The sequence below is a fragment of the Mauremys reevesii genome, linkage group 23 (genome assembly GCF_016161935.1).
Source record: "Mauremys reevesii isolate NIE-2019 linkage group 23, ASM1616193v1, whole genome shotgun sequence".
In the NCBI taxonomy this organism is placed as follows: Eukaryota; Metazoa; Chordata; order Testudines; family Geoemydidae; genus Mauremys; species Mauremys reevesii.
In genome coordinates, this window is record NC_052645.1 from 1,557,077 (window position 1) to 1,577,732 (window position 20,656).

The following is a 20,656-nucleotide window of genomic DNA, read 5'->3' on the forward strand; positions in this document are numbered from 1 at the left end:
GATCGCCGCAGAACTGTATCATGTTGGTGGGGGTGGCAGGGCAGAAAGAGAGTCCCCGAGATAGGACAGACTGTTCTTCTGGGCTGAGTGTGTGGCTGGATAGATTGACGATATTGCTCGGTGGGTTAGGGGTATCACGGTTGTGGCCCCATGTGGCAGGTAGGAGTTTAGACAGCTTACAGTCCTTTTTCCTTTTTAGAGAGGTGAAGTGAGTGATGTAGATCTCCTGTCTTATTTTAGTGAAGTCCGTTTGTATGGAAGTTTGGTTATTGATGATCACAAAGGTGGTTTTCCCAGGGTGAGGCTCATCCATTGCACTGTGGGTGTGCTGACCCCTGCGATTTCCCCAAATGCGGGAAACTCAACTGCATAGTTTGTGGTAGTGGGGGACTGCGTTCGCGCTCTCCCCTGGCGATTGGTTTGAACAACAGAAAACCGACAGTGGGCTGCTTAGGCTTAGTGCACTGCAAAGCAGACTCTCGGGAAAGCAGTTGTCAGTCTGGGTCTTTGGGAGTGCTCTTTTCTACAGGCCCTGTACTTCTAGGTATCTTTGTCACAGGTTCCTCCTTGTAAGCAAAGCTCAGCTCTGGAACTTTACTTGGGTCTTTCTGTGTTCTTGGCTTTCCCTGGTCTTTTGCAGCTGATCTGCTCTCTAGTCTGCTTTTGAGGGGGCTTGGACCGGTGCCTTCTTTGGCTCTAAGGGGAGCTGCCTGCCTGCTCTGCTTCTTTCCCTGCTTGTAGCTTCTTGCCCGGCCCTTCTTCTCGGGCTCTTCCTCCTTTGACGGGAGGACGCTCTGTCCAAAACGCCTGTCCCACCTGGTCTCCTCGTCCAACAGGCAGCCTCGCCCCCTGCCCTGGGGCCGCTTTGGCTTTTGCTGTCTGTTCCTGTCTCTTGGTGGCCACCCTGTCTGTGCTACGGAGACTAGACTGTCACAACCCCATGCTGGAGGAGGGCTTTCCGTCGCTTGAGGCCCACCCACCGCCTGCCCGAATGCCCTTAGCTACGCTGCGGGTTAGGGCGGCGTGGCCGTGTCGCCCAGGAGCGGGTTTTCCCTTTGGCACACCTCTGACGGACGGAGCTGTTTTGACGTAACTGTTCAGCACGCACCGACCCTCGGGCCTGGGCTGCACGGGGAACGTAAATCGGCGCGGCTACATCAGTCCGCGCCTTGGTCGGAAGAATTCTTCCGTCGACCTAGCTCCCGCCTTTCGGGGAGGTGGATGGCCGGCATCAACGAGGAAAACCCTCTCCAGGACCCTTCTCCAGGAACAGGGCCCTTCCGTTTGGGGAGATTATGCTGCTTTAAAAAAGAGAAATTGTTTAACTGCCTTTCTCTGAGGCAAGGTTGACTTTGTATTGCTTCCCTCGTGGCTCCTTTTAGCAGTTGTGTTCTGAAATCTTTAGGGTTTGAATTCATTTATGATGAAATCTTGCTGTAACTTTATTCTAATTTTCAATGAGTAACTAGACCTGAGCTGTTTGGTGTGTTAGTGGAGGATTGTTTAAAAACCTGGGATTCCACTTTCGGCTGCCTTTCCATTCCATTTCCTCTGAAAGCCACCGAAAGCCTCCACTTCCCACATAACTCTCTCAAACCTGCAGTCATCAGGCATACAGAAGATGCTTACAGTTTCACTCCATACGAGTCCAGTTCCTCGCTGTTTCCTGTCTAACCACTGCACACATATGGTATCCCCTCCCTACCCGGAGCTGCTTCCTGGCTTTTGCGCTCAGGACAGGAAAACGAGAATGGAGAGGTAAGCTGTGCAGGGAACTCTTCCTCAGCTCGCACTCCACCCCTCAAGGGCCTTTCGAGGTCTTCTACGGACTTCAGGTTTCATTTGATTTCCAAGGTTTATGGGCTCATTAATTAGCCATCTCTCCTAATGCAGGGATCCTATTGGTCAGACCAAATATCGATGGCCCAAAAGAGCTAAGAAACAGAAATAAAGGTGAGCGCTAGGCGTTACATTCAGATGAGCATCCAGAATCTGACTGTGCCCTGGCAAGTTCAACGCTGCCGAAAAGAAGGAGCTCGTCAGGTCCCTCTGCTAGCACCCAAATCTGGTGGCTAGTCAGTCTGCTGGGAAATAAGGAAAAGGAAATGAATTAAAGGAGTCAGGCAATAACAAGGAAATGAAGAGGTTTGTCGAACGGGTTCTGTCTGATTTAACGTCTTCCCAGCTACCCATCAAAGTTAAAGACCTAGCCCAGTATCCTGTCTGCTGACAGCAGCCAATGTCAGGTGCCACAGAGGGAATGAACAGAACAGAGAATCATCAAGTGCTCCATCCCCTGTCGCCCATGCCCCGCTTCTGGCAAACAGGGATACCTAGCTAGGGATACCGCTGGCAAAGCGCCATAGATGGACCTATCCTCCATTAATTTATCTAGTGCTTTTTTGAACCCTGTTATAGTCTTGGCCTTCACGACATCCTCTGGCAAAGAGTTCCACAGGTTGGCTGTGTGGTGCGTGAAGAAAGACTTCCTTTTGTTTGTTTTAAAGCTGCTGCCTATTAATTTGGTTTGGTGACCCCTGGTTCGTGTGTTATGAGAAGGAGTATATAACTCTTCCTTATTTACTTGGTCCACGCCAGTCATAGATTTACAGACCTCCCTCGTATCCCCCTTTAGTCGTCTCTTTTCCAAGATGAAAAGTCCCAATCTTATGAATCTCTTCTTAGATGGAAGCTGGTCCATATCCCCTCATCATCTTTGTTGTCCGTTTCTGAATCTTTCCCATTCCCATATATCTTTTTTGAGATTGGGGCGACCGCATCAGCATGCAGTATTCAAGATGTGGGCATACCATGGATTGATATTGAGGCAATATGATAGTTTCTGTCTTATTACCTGTCCCTTTCTTAATGATTCCCAATGCTCCGCTGCACATTGAGTGGATGTTTTCAGAGAACTATCCACAACGACTTCCAGATCTCTTTCTCGCGTGGTAACAGCTAATTTAGACCCCATCGTTTTATAGGGATAGTTGGGATTATGTTTGCCAATGTGCATTACTTTGCACTTATGAGCACCGACGTTCATCTGCCATTCGGTTGTCCCTTCACCCAGTTTTGTGAGATCTCTTTGTGGCTCTTGGTAGTCTGCCTGGGACTTAACTCTTTTGAGCAATTTTGTATCATCTGCAAATTTTGCCACCTCACTGATTAGCCCTTTCCCCAGATCATTTATGAATAAGTTGAACAGTACTGCTCCCAGTACAGACACCCGGGGATAAGAGAGGGAAGATCCTCTTCTGACACTGGCAGACCAGGTGCCAGCTCATGCCAAGGCCCCTAGGCCTTACTGAAAAGTGACAAACGCATGGCTGGAAACTAGTCTTGCTCACCTGTTTGTTAGTGTTGTTAAAACAGGCATTAGCTTTATAAAAACGTGTTTAGAGTTTATGACAAGCTCGTGAGTTGCTGCATGCATTATTCTCACCTATAATAGCCGTAGCCCATGTTGTAAGGTGATATATAAGCGTTGGCACTAAAGCTGTAAACCCCCTTGCTGCCGCCACGCCACCAGTCAGGAGAGAAGCATTACCAAGTGTGAAATGGTAGTTTACCAGAAGAGGTGTCATCTCCTTTCCAACAAGAGAAGGCCCTGACTGAGACATCAGGCAAGCCACTGTGGATCATCTGTGGACAAAAGACTTGGTTGATTGCTCCTCCTCACACACCTACGAGGAGGCAGAGCCCTGCACAAACACTCGCCCCCATCAGCTTGAGCTCTGGGGGAATGGAATAAAAATCCCTGTCAGGAAGAAACTGTTGTTCCCCCCTCCCCACGATGCTGCTTGGACTTCAGGGAGACGGCACACCTTCTAAGCAGCAGCAAGGGATCCTGGCTGTTTGGCTAGGGTTAGCCCTAAAGGACATACAGAGCTTGCGTATTACAGCAGCTTCTACTACCCCTGGGTAGCAAGATAGAGTCAGGGTGCCCAAGGGGTCTGTCTGTGACTCCATGTTAAGGCTGTTCTAGTGCCTGAGGAGTTCACACTTGATACAGAGGAGCCCCACTGCCTGCCAGGCCCAGGCACCGGGGGCTGCTGCAATCTGGGGCTCTGGCCACACTAGAAAGGTAAGTTTCTAGCTTGCCTGATTCAGAAAACCAGAAGGGAAAGAAAGAGAACCCACATTACATTTTTTAAAAAAAGAATCCTCCTGATTTGTAAGCCACTGTCATGATTTGGGGGATTTTCCAATAGCGAGGATGGCAACAATGAGAAGCTAAGGGTTATTATGTAGCATTTAGATTACAGTAGGCTTGGGGGGGGGGAAATCAGGATTGGGGCCCCTGTGTGCTGGGTGCAGCACGACACCTAGTGCCTTGTCTTGATCTTACGAACCAAGATACATAGAACGTAGGCCGGGTGGGGAGAAGTCTGTGTAACTCATGCAGTTGTGGATATACACGTGACCTCAAATATTACCAACCGCCCCACCCCACCCCCCAAAAATACAAAAAAAAACAAACAAAAAAATCCCATCTCCCCAACAGACCCAGAATCTGGAAAGCATTTGTCCCTCATACTGTTGAAAAGACTCACAGCAGAAAGAAGGAGTCCAGCTTCTTAAATAACTCTCTAGCAAGACAAAGAAGAACCTCTCACATCTATAGACTCACAAAACACTTCCAAGAAACTGTAAAGAAAGAAAAACACCCAGATTTTTCTGCTACTTCAAAAAACATTTGCTTTAAAGAAAGTATCACAGTTCAACTCTTTTCTGCTTTTCTAACCAGAAGGTTCTCCTCTAAAGGAGATACACCGTTCCTGGAAGCACTGCAATACCAGATCAATGCATAGGACAGACAAAGCAAGCTTCTGTTTTAACCCCCGCTGCTTCAAAAATCAAGTTAATATACAGTCCTCACATCAAGGAAGTATCAGAGATTAAACTGATAAGAACAGACATGACACTTTGATCTGAGCTCCAAGGAACCAAAAAGCAATACTCACACTCTGCTACGCACGCACACCCCTGCACCCACCCATTTTGACCTCACCAGGACGAGCTCCCAGAACCACAACAAACACCACAACTCGGGAACTCTACCTGAGAATCACTTCCCCAAAATGACTCCAGTGGAAGACTTCGAAGCAAGAACCCTTAACACACAATTCTGTTCAAAGACAGACAAGTCTTGCAGATGCCTTCCTCTCCCTGGTTTCCCCTCTATACTCCTAATTTCCATAAAGCCACCCACTGACCTGCACTACCAATCTCTCACTGTTAACTCTTACAGCAAAACAGGGTAAAGAAAGCCTATGCAGGCGCTATTCCACAGCCCCGAGGCTCTTTTCTGCTCCTTCCCACAGAACTAGCTCAAACAGACAGTCAATTGCATCAAAGCAATTCCTTGCCATTTGGGGCATTGGTGCCCCTTAGTCCCTCTGAGGTGATCGGCTGGTTCCTTCTGGCCTGAAACGCTAGGAATCTGACTCAAAGGGCCACAGCCTTCCTCTTCTTCTGCGCCTATGAACTAGCACTCATCTGGGCAAAACATTGACCGTTTCCTAAGTTAAAACACTGGTGTTTTCCCAACAGGAAAGGGATGGACAATTTCTCTTCTGTGGGAAGACGAGGGAAACCATGCAATCACCTTCTGGAAGGTATATTAAGGAGGGCGGCGGAAGAGCCCTCACGGACTAGACTAAGAAAGCAGCTCTTGAACTGACCTTCCAACAATGACAAACTAAAATCTGCAAGAGCAGCCTTTCAACTCAGGGGCCCAATAAGAAGCCGTTACCAATAACTAACCGAAGAGTTACAAATGACTCCAAACCATACACTTTTAGGAAAAACCAAACGTTAACACAAACAACAACGCATTTCTTTGCTGCTCTTCCACCGTGATACTCTCCTCCACCGTTCCTCCCAAAAACATACAAAACCAAAGAGCCAGTAGAATGCACATCACAAAACAGTCCCCTGCTAGCTAGGAAACAATCTCACTAACATGAGAATCTTAAAGTAAATAAACCATTTTCAGAGCTCTGAGCTTTTTTCATATACTATAGATAAGCTTCAGCCAGTGACACCAGTTCAGGTAGCCCCTTCTGTTTTTCTCACAGCAGGCAACAGCCTTGCCAAAGCAAAGCCTTAAAAAATTGGGTACAAACTCATAAACATTCCTCTCCACGGAAAAATGCAAAGGGAAATAGGCTGGCCAGGGGCATGAGGACAATGGCCCAGACAAAGGGGGAGGGACTTGGTCCAGGGGTGGAGGAAGACAGAAAAAGGGACAGGCATGGGATTGGCTTCCTGTCTTTTTTCCTTTGCTCAGCATTTTACCTGTGACTGTAATGGGGAGACTTGAGAAATACCTGTGATGCTGGTGAGGTAGGTGGCTGCCCCGAGAGCACAGAGCTGAGCATTTTCCACTGGGTTGCTGCCTGCACCCTCAGCGCCTGGCCATGATCGTATAGTGGTTAGTGTTCTGCGCTCTGGCCGCAGCAGCCTAGGTTCGAATCCGGGTCACGGCATTGCTTTTTGGTGGGGAGGGGCTATCCTGCAGCACGCCTCGTGGCTCAGTCTGATGGCGTCCGTTTGCAAAGAGAGCCATCAGCCGGTCCTTAGTTTCTGCTTGGTAAAGGCAAGTCAGTGGGGTCCATTGGTCAGAAAAAGAGTACCAGGACTTCTTGCTGGGCATCAGGGTCCAAAAGCAACACATTACCTACTGGAAAGGGCTGTGTTTCGAATGTCCATCCAGTGTGCGTTGAAGGGAAGGATCTGCGTGCCTGGGAAGCTGCGTCCCTCCAGAGGCGCTTGAATAGCCAAAGGGGCCGTGGGTGAGTTTGCGATGAGGTGAGTGTGAAGTGTGGAAGGGGGAGGGTGGCAAGAGGAGGTTTTGAGAGGAAAAAAGGTGCTGCTGAGCTGGTAGGTGAGGGCAAGGTCCCAGGCGGGTGTTGTGTGAGGAGCTGTGTAGGCCCAGAAAGGCGTTGTGCTGGGCAAGGGCAGGTGAGGAGGGCCAGGGCTTTTCCCAGGGCTGTTACTGCAGCCAAAGCCTTTGGGAAGCAGAAGAGGGCCATCTCGCTAGAGGGTTAAATTCACAACTCTTTCAACTCCCAGAGCCCTTCTACAGCACAGATGATTTGTATACACCTTCACCGTGAGCCAAATTGGCAGGTTTCCGGGAGCCCTGTGAGTCCGATGTTGTTTTAGTCTCCCTGCTGATTTATTAGGAGAATAAAAGATGGACACCAGAACTGAGGCAGACTACGGACACCGCATGCTGAGAAAACAATGGTGAACCTCCAACTCCAGCAGTGTGGGCCACATAGACAAGTAACCAGCACCCACAATCTTTACAAGCTTTTTTCCAAAATAACTCATCTTTTGGAAAAATAGGTTGAGCCTTTTTGACAATCTGGCTAAAGATTTTAGTGCCTAACTGGGAGCCTAGTTCTTCTGCAAATCTGGCCCTAGCGGTGGGTGTGAGACTTTCTGAAAATTCTGGCCAATGTGTCTGGAAGCTCCAAGAAGCATCGCAACTTTGAGCATTTACTAGAACAGGATGAACAAAACCTTCCTTCCTTGACCTACAATCACCTTGATTCCAGGTTGAGGTTTCAAGAGAATTGATTTGATTCTTAGATGCAATGCGAAACAAACACCCTCCTGTAGACATTGGAAGGGGGAGGCTGAAATGGATCTGCCACTAAACCACGTTGCCTTTCATCAGTAGCCACCTGAGCAAGAGGGTAACCACTGGCCTAGAGGTGAAAGGCCCATAGCCCATGCTCAGAAGCCTTCAGCGGCTAGATCTTAGGAATGGAAAAGCTTAATGATCTTTCTCCGGGGTGTTACTTCCAAAGACTTGTATATAGCGCTGGGTGACAGGTGTTTGGATGAATATTATATTTAGTGAAATATTTTGGTGGACCCAAAATGATTGTTTGGTTTGGTTTGGTTTCACCAAGAAAAGTGAAAAGAAAAGAAAAAGATCTTGGGTCAAAGTGCAATGTTGTTCTAATTTAGGTTAGGCTCGGTAAGAAGGAAAAACTAAATTGTTTGCACAAGTAAGTGTATTTGTGTAAAGGGTGCAGAGGCTGGGCTTTAAGGGGCAGATAGCCATATTGTAGTAGTTGGAAGCTTTGCTTTCCCCATGGCCTCTAAAGAGTTTCTGAGCATTCTGAAGGAGGCCAGGAAGTTGCATTCTTCTGGTTGAACTCCAAGCGAGGAAGGAAAGGTAGACTTTTGTTGAAGAGGATAACTCCCTGACCGGGAATCGAACCCAGACCGTGGCAGTGAAAGCACCAAATCCTAACCACTAGACCACCAGGGAGATGACAGTTGGGGGGGTTGGGCATAACTTTCTAGGCCTACTTTCTGTCCAACTGAGGCCATTCGTTCGTCTTCAAAGGAGGTTAACACAAGCTCTGAGCTCTTTGTTTCCTTACGGTTCCCTTCCTATTTTTAGCACTGATATGAAAAAGAAACAGAAAACATATTAAGACAATTTCCAGTATTGTTATACATTGAGGCCATGTCTTTTTTTAAAAAAAAAACAGTTTTGTTGCTATCTTGTTTTACTCTCCATGGGCTTACAGAAATGTATGAGGGATGAATAAGATGTGGTGGAATCGTCAGCCTTAAGCAATCTCCATCCCAATGAAGAGGGCTGGTGGAGGATTTGAGAAAGAAGCAGTTATCTCAACTACTGAGCGCTGGCAAAGATATAGAAATAAGTAGAGAAGCTCTAGATGGCTGCTCAGGGGGAGGGGGGCAATCAGCTTCTGAAAGGTTATTTTTTCCCTCTCTTGCCTGGGCTAGAAGAGACTCAACTCTCTTAGGACCATGGAATTGTCAATGTGTCTTGTCTTCATGATGTACTAAAGGTCCGAGACCGCCTCAGCTGGTTGAGAGGACAAAGAGTGGATTCCGTTATGCTCTGAGACTCTAAGGGAGAGAGTGATGTCGAAGAGTGCAAGATGAAACGCCCAACGTGGGGCTTGAACCCACGACCCTGAGATTAAGAGTCTCATGCTCTACCGACTGAGCTAGTCGGGCTAGGCCTCAAGGGGTAGCAAAGGCACAGACAGTGCAAAAGAAGAGCGAAGGAAGTTTCTTTGCGTGCTGAGATTCGTTTCCTGACATTTGCCTTCTTTCCTGGTTCCTTCGCTCTCCAGCTAGCAAACAGGGCCCGTTCCAAGGCTAGTTAGATGCTGGTGTCTAGACCAGAGAAGTGGGAAAATCATCTAGCAGCTGCTCAGAGAAACCTGGGTGGGAGGGTGGAATTTAGGATTCTCCGAGCAGGAGGAGGTGCTGTTTCTCAGAAAAAGCTTCTCAGCGCCCAAAGAGGGGGCAGAGAAGACAGTTCCCCGCCTCCAGACACATCTTTTCGCAGGGAATCAGAACCCCCTGGGGTAAAACTCTTCCAAGGATGTGCGGCTCCAGGAATGTCAGAGAAGGGAAAGACTGTTTGCTTTAGGAGGTGGGTGCGGGAACCTGCAGGTCCTTAGGTCCCTCCAGCGTCCGATGAAAGCATTTGGGGGGAAGGGGCCGGGATAGACAAAGACAGGAAAGACGGGCTTGCGGCTCCTGTGCAAACACCATGTTGCCAGCGGTCCAAGAAAAGCGGGTGGGGGTTCGAGCATTTTGGCTGCTTCCTGAGGGCACGGAACTCACAACCTGGCAATGCTCAGAGCCCCGTTCCTCGGGAGTTTTCTTTGTGTTGGTCTTGTGATGCTGAGGGAGGAAGCTGAAGCATCATTTGAGTTTGTTTCAGTGCCTTCGGTTGGGCTAAGGTTGTGACCCTGAGCACAGGGGTTCCAGCTCTTAACCCCTGAGGGGAATGGACAATGGACCAACTTAATCTGTTGGACAGAAAGTAGCCAGAAAAAAATCTAATGATGCTTCCGGTTCCTCCGTCAGGATCACAAGAGAAACACAAAAAATCCCAAGAGGAACAATTCTTCTCTGCTTTTGTTACCTCCATCGCAACCCTCTCCACCTCTTCTTCTGCCTACCTAGCGGCTCTTTGATGGAGAAAGATCCTGGAGCGGATAGAATTTCTGAGATACAAACTGAGAGAGAGGCTTTGAGACCTCCTGATAGGATGTTGAAACAATCTAACAGGGCTCTTGGCTGTAGCTGCCTCCTGTCTCTGCTCCCTATGTTGTCAATTCTGTGCCCTCATGAAGCAGCCAAACCAGAGTACATAGAGCACCCAGTTTAGGGCTCAAGCCCAAACCCTGAGACTAAGAGTCTTACCTTCCCTTTATCAGTGTCTACTGTACTGCTCCCTTCTTCCTCCACCTGTATATTTGACACCCATACCTGCCCAAGATCAAGCAATGCCAACTTTCTGGTGGGGAATAAACTGGAATTTACCCAACTAGGTGCCTTGAGCGCATGGATTCCGAAGGTATTTACGATTCCCTCTAACTTCTCTTGCCGCTACTCTAAGAAAGCTCCTAAACAAGGGCTCTTCCAATATGTTACAAGGGCAATTGAAACCAGGCCACCTCTTGAGGTGGAATCAAGAGGTTGTGTCAGGAGTGGGATTTGAACCCACACCTCCTGCAGGAGACCAGAAGCCCCAGTTGTGGGAAAGACAGAGCCTTGAGTCTGGCGCCTTAGACCACTCGGCCATCCTGACGCTGGGACAAAAGCAGCTCTCTCAACCCTCCTTTTCTTCAATATTGTATGAGCCGCTCAAGGAGGCCAAGACAGCATCTCTCGTTCAACACCTACATCACATCTGGTTTTTAGACACCATCACCCTCATCTAAAGTTTCAGGTTTCCTACAACCCTGTGCCTTCTGAGGTGTTCTAATCTCCCCCCTCACTTATTAGATGGACACTAGGACAGAGGCAGAATAGAGACACTTAGCTTAATGAGAACCTCAAACTCCCGCACGGTGGACCACAGAGTCAAGCAGCCAGCACTCACAATCGGTACCGGCCTTGTTTGGGTTTTTTTCCCAAACTAGCTCAGCACTCAGGGTGTTGAGCCCTTCTGGAAATCTTGCAAAAGAGTTTGGAACCTGAATGGGTGTTGAGTTCTTAAGAAAACCTTGTTTTTGTTTTGTTTCCCCAAGAAAATTGGGGACAAAAGATTAATCTAGGGTGAACCTGGATGTTTACTGCTGTTTTCGTTCAGCTCCACTAGGCTCTTTCGAAAGCTGGTCCGTTCCCCATTACAGAGGGTTCAAGCAGAGCGAGTGAAGGAACCCCTGTGCTCAGCATCACAACCTGAGCCCGAGGAAAAGCACTGAAACACGCTCAAATGACGCTTTAGGTTCATCCATCAGAATCACAAGAGCAAGACAAAGACATCTCAAGAAGAAGAGTCCTCGGTTTTCATTTACCCCATCGCAACCCTCTTCACTTCTTCTTCTGCCTACCTAGAGGCTCATCCAGGAAAATCACTCAACTGATTATAATTTGGGCAGAGAAACCCAGGGAGGGCTTGTGCTCCCCCTCCATGTGAGCGGATAGCACTCTGACTTCGTCTACGGGGTCTCTCAGCTTTGGCTTCCCCAGTTTGTCAACTCGGTGCAGGCAGGAAGCAGGCTCTCCTCGGCTTTGGCAAGCCACTTTCTGTCCAAATTGGGAAACCGGTCCAGTCTCCATTCCCTGTGAGAACAAGAGCAGAGAGTTCACCAGCTGAACCCAATCCGAGGCATTGAAAAAATGGAATTATGCTTCCCGTTCCTCCGTCAGGATCACCAGGAAACACACCAAAATCCCAAGAGGAACAACTCGTCTCTGTTTTAGTTACCCCCAACGCAATCCTCTCCGCTTCTTCTGCCTCCCTCGAGGCTCTTCCAGGGACAAAACTCATTGAGCTGATAGGATTTGGGGGATGGAAACGGAGAGAGGGGGTTTGACACCTCCTGAGAGGATGTGGACGCGATAGAACAGCTCTCTCGGTTTTAGAAGCCTCCTAGCCTGGCTCTTTTGTTGTCAATTCTGTGCCATCAGGAAGCAGCGAAAGCAGGGTAGGTAGGGCACCCGGTGACGTTGCACTCCATACGTTTTATGAAAAGATGCTTATAGGTGTGAGTATGATGTAAGTGGAATATGCTTGATGCAAAAGGTCTCTTGTAAGGTATCATAACAAAGGTTCTAACCTACTGAATATATGCCTCCTATTTGTATGCATGTCTCATTCTTGTCTCTGAAGCTGGAAATATGAAGTCTAACTCTGAGGTCCTATTGTAATTGTGCAAAGCGTGGGCCACTAATGGTGGTTTAAAACCTTGACGACTCCCATTGACAATTGGTTGTAAATGGTTTATTGACCTGCAAATCTTCCTGTGTACGTGTGGGCCAACCCAGGAAGAATGGAAACTAGGGGGTCTTACAGAGACCACGATAGTGGAATCCATCTTAAATCTGGTATTTTTCCGTTTAGAAGGAAGGGTGAGGACCCAGAGAGACAAAAGATTCCCGCCTTATGCCAAAGCTATAAAAGGGGGTGAAGCAGGACAAAGGGGCTGCCAGTCATGAGAAAACCCCTGCCAGTCATGAGAAAACCTAAGATGTCTGCTGGAAGTAACAAAGACCGAAGCAGGGGAAAGGATTGGGCCCAGACTAGGCAGGAGTCTAGTCTGTGAAAGAAGCTGATTGGAACACCTCTGAGGGTGAGCTATTCCCTGGAATCAGTTTCTTAATGTATTAGGCTTAGGCTTGCGTGTTTTGTTTTAGTTTGCTTGGTGACTTTTTTTGTTCTGTCTGTTATTCCTTGAAATCACTTCACTCCTACTTTTTAACCTTAATAAAAATGACTTTTGTTTATTAATAAACCCAGAGGAAGTGATTAATCCCTGGGGGAGCAAACAGCTGTGCATCTCTCTCTATCAGTGATCTAGAGGGTGAAGAATTTAGGAATTTACCCTGTATAAGCTTTATAGAGAGTACAAGGGATTTATTTGGGGTTTTGGATCCCACTGGGAGCTGGGTGCTGGAGACAGGTGCTGAGCTGTTTTGAGTTAAAGTCTGCAGCTTTGGGGGTGTGGCCCAGAGCCTGGGTCTGTGTTGCAGCAGGCTAGGGTGTCTGGCTCAACAAGGCAGGGTTCTGGAGTCCCAAGCTGGCAGGGAAAACGGGCTCGGAAGTAATTTCAGTCCCAAGGGGATCTCTGTGACCGAACCCATCACAGTGGCGTAGTCGAGCAGGATATGTGCACAGCTGATTGCTTTGAGACACTGGTAGTGATTTTTAAGCGTGTTGCCCGGAGGACAGACAAAGTGCTTATTCGGGAAAGGGAAGATGACAACTTTGGTTGCCAAATTGGCTGGGAAAGCTCTGGATATATTCAGTAAGATGCCTATTGCTGATGCTTCAAACTATGGTCTATTTAAGGAATTGGTTTTGAAACAGTTTCAGATTAGGCCCGAAACCTAGAGGGTTAAATTCACAACTCTTTCAACTCCCAGAGCCCTTCTACAGCACAGATGATTTGTATACACCTTCACCGTGAGCCAAATTGGCAGGTTTCCGGGAGCCCTGTGAGTCCGATGTTGTTTTAGTCTCCTGCTGATTTATTAGGAGAATAAAGATGGACACCAGAACTGAGGCAGACTACGGACACCGCATTCTGAGAAAACAATGGTGAACCTCCAACTCCAGCAGTGTGGGCCACATAGACAAGTAACCAGCACCCACAATCTTTACAAGCTTTTTCCAAAATAACTCATCTTTTGGAAAAATAGGTTGAGCCTTTTGACAATCTGGCTAAAGATTTTAGTGCCTAACTGGGAGCCTAGTTCTTCTGCAAATCTGGCCCTAGCGGTGGGTGTGAGACCTTCTGAAAATTCTGGCCAATGTGTCTGGAAGCTCCAAGAAGCATCGCAACTTTGAGCATTTACTAGAACAGGATGAACAAAACCTTCCTTCCTTGACCTACAATCACCTTGATTCCAGGTTGAGGTTTCAAGAGAATTGATTTGATTCTTAGATGCAATGCGAAACAAACACCCTCCTGTAGACATTGGAAGGGGAGGCTGAAATGGATCTGCCACTAAACCACATTGCCTTTCATCAGTAGCCACCTGAGCAAGAGGGTAACCACTGGCCTAGAGGTGAAAGGCCCATAGCCCATGCTCAGAAGCCTTCAGCGGCTAGATCTTAGGAATGGAAAAGCTTAATGATCTTTCTCCGGGGTGTTACTTCCAAAGACTTGTATATAGCGCTGGGTGAAAGGTTTTGGATGAATATTATATTTAGTGAAATATTTTGGTGGACCCAAAATGATTGTTTGGTTTGGTTTGGTTTCACCAAGAAAAGTGAAAAGAAAAGAAAAAGATCTTGGGTCAAAGTGCAATGTTGTTCTAATTTAGGTTAGGCTCGGTAAGAAGGAAAAACTAAATTGTTTGCACAAGTAAGTGTATTTGTGTAAAGGGTGCAGAGGCTGGGCTTTAAGGGGCAGATAGCCATATTGTAGTAGTTGGAAGCTTTGCTTTCCCCATGGCCTCTAAAGAGTTTCTGAGCATTCTGAAGGAGGCCAGGAAGTTGCATTCTTCTGGTTGAACTCCAAGCGAGGAAGGCAAGGTAGACTTTTGTTGAAGAGGATAACTCCCTGCCTGGGAATCGAACCCAGACCGTGGCGGTGAAAGCGCCAAATCCTAACCACTAGACCACCAGGGAGATGACAGTTGGGGGGGTTGGGCATAACTTTCTAGGCCTACTTTCTGTCCAACTGAGGCCATTCGTTCGTCTTCAAAGGAGGTTAACACAAGCTCTGAGCTCTTCGTTTCCTTACGGTTCCCTTCCTATTTTTAGCACTGATATGAAAAAGAAACAGAAAACATATTAAGACAATTTCCAGTATTGTTATACATTGAGGCCATGTCTTTTTTTTTAAAAAAATAGTTTTGTTGCTATCTTGTTTTACTCTCCATGGGCTTACAGAAATGTATGAGGGATGAATAAGATGTGGTGGAATCGTCAGCCTTAAGCAATCTCCATCCCAATGAAGAGGGCTGGTGGGGGATTTGAGAAAGAAGCAGTTATCTCAACTACTGAGCGCTGGCAAAGATATAGAAATAAGTAGAGAAGCTCTAGATGGCTGCTCAGGGGGAGGGGGGCAATCAGCTTCTGAAAGGTTATTTTTTCCCTCTCTTGCCTGGGCTAGAAGAGACTCAACTCTCTTAGGACCATGGAATTGTCAATGTGTCTTGTCTTCATGATGTACTAAAGGTCCGAGACCGCCTCAGCTGGTTGAGAGGACAAAGAGTGGATTCCATGCTCTGAGACTCTAAGGGAGAGAGTGATGTCGAAGAGTGCAAGATGAAACGCCCAACATGGGGCTTGAACCCACGACCCTGAGATTAAGAGTCTCATGCTCTACCGACTGAGCTAGTCGGGCTAGGCCTCAAGGGGTAGCAAAGGCACAGACAGTGCAAAAGAAGAGCGAAGGAAGTTTCTTTGCGTGCTGAGATTCGTTTCCTGACATTTGCCTTCTTTCCTGGTTCCTTCGCTCTCCAGCTAGCAAACAGGGCCCGTTCCAAGGCTAGTGAGATGCTGGTGTCTAGACCAGAGAAGTGGGAAAATCATCTAGCAGCTGCTCAGAGAAACCTGGGTGGGAGGGTGGAATTTAGGATTCTCCGAGCAGGAGGAGGTGCTGTTTCTCAGAAAAAGCTTCTCAGCGCCCAAAGAGGGGGCAGAGAAGACAGTTCCCCGCCGGCCGCCAGACACATCTTTTCGCAGGGAATCAGAACCCCCTGGGGTAAAACTCTTCCAAGGATGTGCGGCTCCAGGAATGTCAGAGAAGGGAAGGACTGTTTGCTTTAGGAGGTGGGTGCGGGAACCTGCAGGTCCTTAGGTCCCTCCAGCGTCCGATGAAAGCATTTGGGGGGAAGGGGCTGGGATAGACAAAGACAGGAAAGACGGGCTTCCGGCTCCTGTGCAAATACCATGTTGCCAGCGGTCCAAGAGAAGCGGTTGGGGGTTCGAGCATTTTGGCTGCTTCCTGAGGGCACGGAACTCACAACCTGGCAATGCTCAGAGCTCCGTTCCTCGGGAGTTTTCTTTGTGTTGGTCTTGTGATGCTGAGGGAGGAAGCTGAAGCATCATTTGAGTTTGTTTCAGTGCCTTCGGTTGGGCTAAGGTTGTGACCCATTCATATATATAGTATGAACTATATACACTAACTATACTACAAACGAATAAAGTTAACTACAACTATATAAATCTGAACTATATATACAAGAATTAACGAGAGAAACTACGAGTAGCTAGGGAAGTGGAGGTCAGCTAAGCCGCGCTCCACTGTTCCAACGACCGACACGGGCAGTAAGAAGGAACTGAGGGGCGGGTGGGTCAGCAGTGGTATATATCTGGCGCTATAGCAGCGCCACTGCATGGGGCACCTATCTGACCCACCGAGTGTTGCTTGGGTAAAAATCTTCCGACGAACGTGCACACGGCGTGCGCACACCTAACTGGAATGCATATGAGCAATCACTCGAAGAAGAACTCCTTCTTTCTTGTATATTGCAAAGAAACCTGGTGTTATTTTTCACCAAGGAAGCTGGTAGATGTTTGAACACAAAGTATTGCAGCTTGGGAACAATCCCCCAGAAATGGCATCTTCCCCCCTTCCACCCCGGATCTTCCCTGCCTGAACGTAAAGAGTGCGCAGCGCGCGTCTCTCTCCCTTGCTGCTGCTGCTGCTGCCGCCTAAGGGCTACAGCATAAGAGCAGTGCTAGCTGCTGTAGCACCTCAGGAGGGAGGGGACCCTGCCATTTTTGGCAGCCCTCCTCTCCCGCTACCTGGAGGAGACACAAAGGGGACTTCCGGCCAGGAGACGGACTTCACTCACCTTAGCAACTGCTGGGGCTTCTGTGAGTGTTTGACCCTATGATTCCGCCCCCGCCCCTGCCCCTGCCCCTGCCCCATGCTGGGGAAGGGGCAGCCCCATCCCCCATCCACAGTGAAGTTATGGTGAGGGGCAGCAACATGGAAGGCCACCTGTGATGGCAACCCCCCCATCCAGTACCCATCATAGAGGAGGTGAGTGAGCTTTCTGGACCTGAGAGGGGCCCTACGAGCATGTGCAGTGACTGTGGTGCAGAGTGAGTGTGCTGTGGTGACAGAGGGGCAGAGGAGGGGTCCCTCCCCTGGAGCTTGCTGCTGCCAGTGGTGGTGATGGGGAGTCCTCTCTGGCCCTAGCCCTGGGGCAGCCTGTCTGCACCCCAAGTTCCTCATCCTCAGCCCTGCCCCACCCCAAAGCCTGCACTCCCAGCACCAAGCACACTCCTGCACTGTGAACCTCTCATCCCCAGCCCCACCCCAGAACCCTCACCTGAGGGGAAAAACATGCAACTTAAATTTGGTGGTCAGTTTGGAGTATCATTTTGTTTAGCACGATACTTCACTATTTTACACCCCTTCAAAGTATGTAACTGGTCGTATACAGGTGTTACGAAGTGGGAATGTGCTTAATGTTTTCTCTGAATACTGTCTGTGTGCCTCAGTTTCCCAATGCATTTCTTAAGGCTCTAGATGGTGGGATAAGGGGTGTGATTGTTGTAAAGCCCTCGTGGGCCAGTGTGATGGTGTCTGCACAGAGAATGGCCGAAACCCTGTCTCCAGGCAACTGATGGCCTGAGCCCCTCCCCTGCAAAGGTGCCAGCTGAAGGTGTTGGAGACAAAGAGATCAGGTGAGCAGAGAGGAGTGGGGGCTGGAGGGGGTTTGGGAGTCTGGAGCTGGCTGGGGACCAGGCGTGAAGTGCAGACAAGGGGGGTCTGGCTCACTGCCCCCAGAATGGACCCGGCCTAGGGGTCCGGTTCACTGTACCTACAAGCTCTGTTTTACACCCTGTTCCTGTCATCGAATAAATCTCTGTGTTACTGGCTGGCTGAGAGTCACGTCTGACTGCAAAGTGGGGCGGGACCTCTGGCTTCCCCAGGACCCCACCTGGGCGGGCTCGCTGTGGGAAGCGCACAGAGGGGCAGAGGATGCTGAATGCTCCAAGGAGAGACCCAGGAAGGTGAAGCCGTGTGAGCTTCTTGCCCAGAAAAAGTCTGCTCTGAGGGAGAGGAGGCTCCCCAAAGTCCTGCCTGGCTTGGTGGGGAGCAGCTCCAGAGCATCGCCCAGGGACTCCGTGACACCCGGTACCCACCACAGGGAAGGCGAGTGGGCTTTCTGGACCTGAGAGAGTCCCTAGGAGCATGTGCAGTGACTGTGGCGCAGAGTGAGTGTGCTGCGGGAGGTGGGGACGATGGGTCCCTCCTCTGGAGCTTGCGGCTGCCGGTAACAGGGAGGGGGGTCCTCTCTGGCCCTAGCCCTGGGGCAGCCTGTCTGCATCCCAAGTTCCTTATCCCCAGCCCTGCCCCACCCCAGTCCCTGCACCCCAGCCCTGCGCACCCTCCTGCACTGTGAACCCCTCATCCCCAGCCCAACCCCAGAGCCCACACCTGAGGGGAAAAACATGCAACTTAAATTTGGTGGTCAGTTTGGAGTATCATTTTGTTTGGCACAATACTTGACTATTTTACACCCCTTTAAAGTGTATAACTAGTTGTATACAGGTGTTACAAAGTGGGGCTGTTCTTAATGTTTTCTCTGAATACAGTGTGGGTGCCTCAGTTTCCCCTGTGCATTTCTCAAGGATCTAGATGGTGGGATAAGGGGGTGTGATTGTTGTAGAGCCCTAGAGTGCTAGTGTGATGCCGTCTGCACAGAGAATGGCTGACACCCTGTCTCCTGGATACTGATGGCCTGGGCCGCTCTCCTGCAAGGTGCCAACTGAAGGTGTTGGAGAACAGAGAGATCGGGTGGCCTCCTAATGCCTGGAAAAGAGACAAAGGCCAGAGGAGGGAGTGTCAGTGCCTGTGCAGACTTCCGGGAAGCGCACGGTGTGGAAGGGGATGCTGGGATGCTTTGGAACAACTCCATACAAAGCCAGTCAGGACTCTGGGGGAGCTTTCTCTATCGGAGCAGACTGTCTCCAGTGCAGGAAGCTTACACCTTCCTGGGTCTGACCTCGAAGCATTCAGCCCTTCCACACTGTGTGCCTTACGCAGCCAGTCTGCCCAGGCAGGTCCTGGGGCAACCAGAGGTCCCTGCACCCCCAACTCCACAGTCAGACGTGACTCTCAGCCAGACAGTAAAACAGAAGGTTTATTAGATGACGGGAACACAGTTTAAACAGAGCTTGTTGGTACAGAAAACAGGACCCCTCAGTCAGGCCCATCTTGTGGGGTGGGGAGCCCAGAACCAAGTTCTGTGTCTCTCCCCATTTCCCCAGCCAGCTCCAAACTGACACTCCCTCCTCTGGCCTCTGTGTCTCTTCTGGACAAGGAGGCCACCTGATCTATTTGTCCCCAACACCTTCAGTTGGCATCTTGCAGGGGAAACTGAGGCACCCACACAGTATTCAGAGAAAACATTAAGAACATTTCCACTTTGTCACAACAGATGCAACAAAATATAATACCATATATTGAAGTAGGCAAGTGCCGCTTCTGACTTTCCACTTTTAATTGACCCTTGTAATCTTGTGGCACTGACACATTGTAGCTTCATTTTATATCGGCTTACAGGGCGGGAGCGGGGGGGCACCACCATTTTGGGCCCCACCAAAAATTATACAAACCTGTCGCCTATGGGTGGGCATGGGGGTTTCTGGCAGGCGAGGGAGAAGGTGAAAGGAGGCGAGTGGTGGGTGGGGACTGACTAGGAGGGACGCAGCAAGCCAGCGGGGGGCTAGGGGGTGAAGAGGGGTGTGATGGTGGGGCCCAGCAGGGAGGGGGCAGGTCCTATTTTACTGCTGTGATCTGGTCACCCCATGTGCAGTTTCTTCCTTCCCCCGCCGAACCTTGTTTCGATGGGGCGGAGCTGGGGAAGGAGGGTTTGTTTCCACGGGGCCGGGCGGCGCTGGGGGGGGGAAGAAGGGGGCAATTTTATATTAATAAGGAAATGTTTTATAAATTTTAATAAAATAAACATTAGTGAAGAAAATCAGTTGTACAACTATCAAAACAAATTATTTTCCTGATATGAAAGTGCAAATCAGCTAATTAATATATGATGCAATGTATGTAATAGATAATTTTGTTATTATTTATATAGTCATGGAAAGTAAATAATACATGGAAGAAACGAAAGGGTTTTTTTTAAGTGTTTTTTTGTTTTAGTCATCCCTGCCGGGGCCCCATCGAAACTGTTCGAATTGGGCCCCGCACTTCCTGAAGCCGCCCTGGCAATGAGGCTAATCATCTAGTGGAACAAGCTCCGCAAGGGATGTGGTTAATTCCCCATCACTGCTCTGTGTAAATGAAGACCGCAGCTCTTGCTGCAAGACACCTGGTGTGTGGGTGTCCCTGTTCCCCCTTCAGAACCTCTGGTACATGGTGCTTCCCTCCTCCCAGTTCAAGATCCCCATCATGTGGATGCTCCCATCCAGGATCTCTGGTGGGTGTCTCTGTCCCCCACCCCATGAACTAGCTCCAGTGTGTGGTTTCCCCTGCCTGCCCCCATCCGGGATCTGTGGGTGTCTCTGTTCCCCTTTTCAAGATCTGTGTTGTAGGGGGGCATTCCTCCCCCCAAGTCAGACTCCCCATCGTGTCGGTGCTCCCATCCCCCCTTCCAGGCTCTGCGGGGTGTGTGTGTGTGTCTAAAAAGAGACTGTGTCTCACTGTCTTGCCCAGGCTACACTGCAGGGGCTATTCACAGGTGTGATCCCACTACT

General features: G+C 49.2%; 7 non-coding genes across 7 annotated transcripts; 1 reads left to right on the plus strand and 6 right to left on the minus strand.

The window, feature by feature from the left end:
- Nucleotides 1–246: 246 nt before the first annotated feature.
- On the plus strand, nucleotides 247–411 carry LOC120389467. The gene has a single exon (XR_005590941.1). It is a non-coding gene; the product is annotated as a U1 spliceosomal RNA (small nuclear RNA).
- Nucleotides 412–4,765: 4,354 nt separating this feature from the next.
- LOC120389495 lies at nucleotides 4,766–4,961 on the minus strand. The gene has a single exon (XR_005590968.1). It is a non-coding gene; the product is annotated as a U2 spliceosomal RNA (small nuclear RNA).
- A 3,263-nt stretch (nucleotides 4,962–8,224) lies between these two features.
- Nucleotides 8,225–8,296, minus strand: TRNAE-UUC. The gene has a single exon. It is a non-coding gene; the product is annotated as a tRNA-Glu (tRNA).
- A 652-nt stretch (nucleotides 8,297–8,948) lies between these two features.
- On the minus strand, nucleotides 8,949–9,021 carry TRNAK-CUU. Its single transcript has one exon. It is a non-coding gene; the product is annotated as a tRNA-Lys (tRNA).
- A 1,482-nt stretch (nucleotides 9,022–10,503) lies between these two features.
- TRNAL-CAA lies at nucleotides 10,504–10,612 on the minus strand. Its single transcript has 2 exons — nucleotides 10,575–10,612; nucleotides 10,504–10,549 (listed from the first exon to the last, which is right to left on the minus strand). It is a non-coding gene; the product is annotated as a tRNA-Leu (tRNA).
- A 3,921-nt stretch (nucleotides 10,613–14,533) lies between these two features.
- On the minus strand, nucleotides 14,534–14,605 carry TRNAE-UUC. Its single transcript has one exon. It is a non-coding gene; the product is annotated as a tRNA-Glu (tRNA).
- A 648-nt stretch (nucleotides 14,606–15,253) lies between these two features.
- TRNAK-CUU lies at nucleotides 15,254–15,326 on the minus strand. The gene has a single exon. It is a non-coding gene; the product is annotated as a tRNA-Lys (tRNA).
- Nucleotides 15,327–20,656: the final 5,330 nt, after the last annotated feature.